Source organism: Porites lutea, chromosome 9 (assembly GCF_958299795.1).
Source record: "Porites lutea chromosome 9, jaPorLute2.1, whole genome shotgun sequence".
Taxonomy (NCBI): Eukaryota; Metazoa; Cnidaria; class Anthozoa; order Scleractinia; family Poritidae; genus Porites; species Porites lutea.
The window spans coordinates 24,063,695-24,067,850 of record NC_133209.1 but is presented as its reverse complement, the minus strand read 5'-3'; positions in this window follow the sequence as shown (position 1 = coordinate 24,067,850).

Genomic DNA, 4,156 nt, shown 5'->3' with positions numbered 1-4,156 from the left:
CGGGTCTATTGGGTTGCGATTAACCAGAAACTAAAACTTGTCAGAACGGGTCTGCAGACCTTGTGCTCGCAAAATTAGAAACGCAGCTCAACTATACAGTTTCATCGAGAAAGCTGTAAGCAACACTATTGTCAAGGAAGATTTACATTGAGAGGTTTTGGAAGATCGAAGCAAAAGACAGCTTCCCACCACTACCACGCCGGAAAGAGAAGCGATGTAAGAAAGAAACGTCTCGAATCTGACGGTGAGTAGCTGAAAGAAAAAAGACCTGGAAAGGTTAATTCTAGAAAGACCTTGTTTGCAAAAAGCTCGACAGTGAGTGACTCGTCGGACGCAGAATCGGGAATTGCTGGTATTGAAACATTTTAATATACACAGACGCCTGAGCAAGTAACACTTACACTCGCTGGACAAGATGCCGATATTTTGTTGAATTATTGTAGTATAGAAGATATTACGGGAAAGCCAAGCACTCAGCTGAGGGCACCGGCATTGATTTTGAATCCTAACGGAGAAGTCATTGTTCGGAAAATGTTTGACAACACAACGCAGGCTCACTAAAATCGCCAGTTTGGTGTACTCAAGGCGCTTGTTCTATTGTCTGATTAACCAATCATAATTTGCGGTCGCCAGCGCCTGCAGAGGTGAACAAAACGGGGTTATTATAGCAAGCGTTCCCTTCCTTCTCCCCCCAATCCCCTCGCCTTTTTTTTCTTTTCTTTCTTTTCATCAATTTAATTAATAATTCCGTGGAAGACAGCTGATTAGAATCGACAAAATTATGTTGGATTTGATTGTAGAATTTTTCCTTTGGGATTAAATACTTTGGACAATGCAAGAGAAAATGAAATTCGTCTTCACTCATACCAGAGTTACAAACAGGACAGAATCTATCGTTGTAGGGAATTTGATCATATGTCTTTCCACATACATGTAACGTACTGTGGAACATCGGTCAGATCGGTTGTCGAGAAAACAAAATCTTCTAAAAGAGAACGAAGATTTAAAATAAGAATCCATGCAAAATTACTGCAACGAAACTGAAACGCGAATTGCAATACCAGTGATCAAGGGGTAATTTCCCATAGTCGTGCAAATAAAAAAACAAACTTCTGTATACCTATGAAGCTTAAAGCAACCATCAGCATTATTGTTCAAGGTATTAGAAAAAATGGTGTTCATATTGAAGTCCACGGCTAATTTCTTCATAGCTGCTCCGCTCTGCTCTTTATTCGGCTCCTTCCTGTGTTTTTTAAATTACAGACAGATTTCACTGACGCCGGGAGCCGACAAATTCATTATTTAAAAACACTTCCATCCTTTCATCTTGCCATGACAACGATATCTTATTGAACAGGGTAATTTCCAGAATCCCAAACGTTTCTGAAATTGAACTTTAACAATTAGCTTCCTTGGTCGTTATTTCTTATCCGAAAGACCAAAATGATAAGTGGACGCGCTCAACAGGCCCTTAGCAGGGGGAAGGGCAGGGGGGTTCGAGCCCTTCCCCCCCCCCCGAAATTTTCAGACTTGAATTAAATTCTGCTACAAAAGTGGAATTTTTCTACATTTTACTCGTTTCACGGCGAACTGTTGTCTAAAAACATAGCAAGGACAACAAGAAGACAACTCGACGACATCCGCTATTTGGAGTATATTTGCAGACCTGAACAGCCCTTTATCTCCTAAACTTCCCGATAAACATGCACACTATCAAGATGAACTTAACACCGACGGAGTTAAGCACGTTTTAGCTTGTTTTTAAACTAGGAATTAATTTGAATTAGTAATAAAATATTCAGTTTAACCAGAGATGTAATAATCTTGTTTTGAAGAGAATAATTGCAGTGTTTTTCTGTGGAGCAATTATAAATAAACTTTTTGAAAAGAGGAAAAAATTCACAAACGTCAGCAAAAACGAAGACTAAAAAACTCTCAGTAAAATTACTTGCACAAGTTCGTGTCGTCATATATGAAATCATGACCGCTGACCGGAAATCCTTACATATGGAAAAGCAACAAGAGATAACTCAGCTAAATATTCATTAAACTTTTTATATTATTAGTAGTTTAAAAGTGTTGTAAGAGAAGAGCAAAGTGTTTTGAAATTCTCTTGAAGCATCTCTATTCTGAGTGTAATCTCATTTTCTTCAACTCTAATGTGGGGAAGGATTGTGATCCTTCTTCTTTATAGAAGATGGGGTTAGGTGAGCGTTTCTTCATCGTGTGCGTTGGAAGAAACATGTGTCAGTGGTCTGTCATTCAGGATAGCTTCAATTTAAATAACAATGGTGTGCAGGGTGTTAAAAGTTATAAGATGATCGTCCAAGGACCTTCTTCTCTGAAGCGACCGCCGCCCGGTTAGCTCAATGGCATAAGCGCCGGTCTGCTGAGCGGGAGGCCGTAGGTTCAAACCTCGGCTGGGCCAAGACTCAGGGTCTTTAAATAACTGAGGAGAAATTGCTGCCTTTGTAATAACATCTGCAAACGGTTAGACTTTCTAGTCTTCTCGGATAAGGACGATAAACTGTAGTTCCCGTCTCACTAGCCCTTGTACATGTAATAAATCTGTGGGACTCTTCTCTTCTTCGTAAAGAGTAGGGCACGTAGTGCCAGGTGTAGTGGTCTATCTCACTTTCACACTCATGTATGTGGGCATCATGTAAACTGCACCTTAAGCAGTCTGGCAAAGTCCTCCAACCAGTGTTGTAAATTATCCCTGAAAAGCCCTGAGGGGTGACACCTATTAACCTTTCCCAGAATCCTCCATGCTAAGGTGCTCCTTTGGGTATAAAGCGCTAATCTACACCCCGTTTGCTCAGTGACGCTTTTAATATCTGCGATGGAAACAGTGCGGTTACCTCTTCAGCAGCTAAAAGGTACGTAGAAGCATTATCAGATATCGTTTGTTGGGGAACAGACCTTCGGGCAGCAAATCCTCGATACGCGAGAACGAATCAAAGGTTTGTACCGAAAAATCTGTAACGACTACAAGTTAGACTACTCTTCTTGTAGCACGCGTAAAGAAGAAGATGTAATCAGTATTTTCGGCTACAGCTTCGCGGATGTATAAAGCTCTTGTAAAGTCTACGTCAGAGACTGTAAATGGTTCTGCTTGAGTGAGTCTTTTCTTTGGAAGAAGAGATGGGTCAAGGTGTTGCACGGTAATCCTATCGTTTTGCAAGTGACGCCGTGATTGATCGCTTTCTTGAGATGCTGGTGTCCAGCAGGAATCCAATTTCCCAGACGTACGAGATTCAGTGTGAAATTCGCACAAAGATATAATTGATTAACATGCGTGACACTAATGTCTGAGGAGTAAGAACTTGGCAGATTTGGAAACTAGCACATTGTGAACCCTCTTGCCGAAACGGATAAAACCAGTATCATCTAAAAAGAGGAGTAGCTGTCGAACTAGTGGTTTTCTAGGCGTAGATTTGGAGAGCATACTGGAGATCTCCTTATGGTAACTCACTTGCTGACGATTCTTGATCCATTCTCTCTGGGCATGAGCCAGTTCTTGTGTTGTTAGAGCTCCTTTGTTCTTGTTCTGCTTTCTGGTATTGCGCACAAACCGCAGGACGTAGGGTTTGACGTAGGTGAGCCTGGAAACGGTGCTGATAGACCTGTTGGTTATCGATGGCCAATGGTTAGAGATAACCTTGGAACGGTAAACTTGGAAGGGGCTGTTAGGGTCACTGAGGTAACTCAATCAGAAGAAGCGTGTAGCATCCTTGTCTTGTTCACCAAGACTGATGTTTAAGAAAGCCTTCTCAGTATCAGTTGCAAAACCAAACGTACGGCGGGGGAATCGCGGTAGGATAGCAGTAAAGTCATTAAGAATAGGTGGCCCTGGTAACAGACTGTCATTAAGGCTTGGGTGTTCTTGGGATTGTCGACAGCTGCAGTCTTACACGACGCGTATTGGGGTGGTTGCAGATTCCTTAAACAAGGCATGGTGTGGGAGATAGTGGCAGGTACCTACAATTCCAAAGGTTAACATTAATTTCAATTTACCCGCTTCGCATTTGTAATGAAAAGATCCAGAACATAGATTGCATGGCAATTCCTTTTGGTTTAGCCGTATAGTTTTATTGCATGCTAAACAACTCTTCTTGGCTGTAATATTTTGCACTGACTTTTTCCTTCCAGTTCA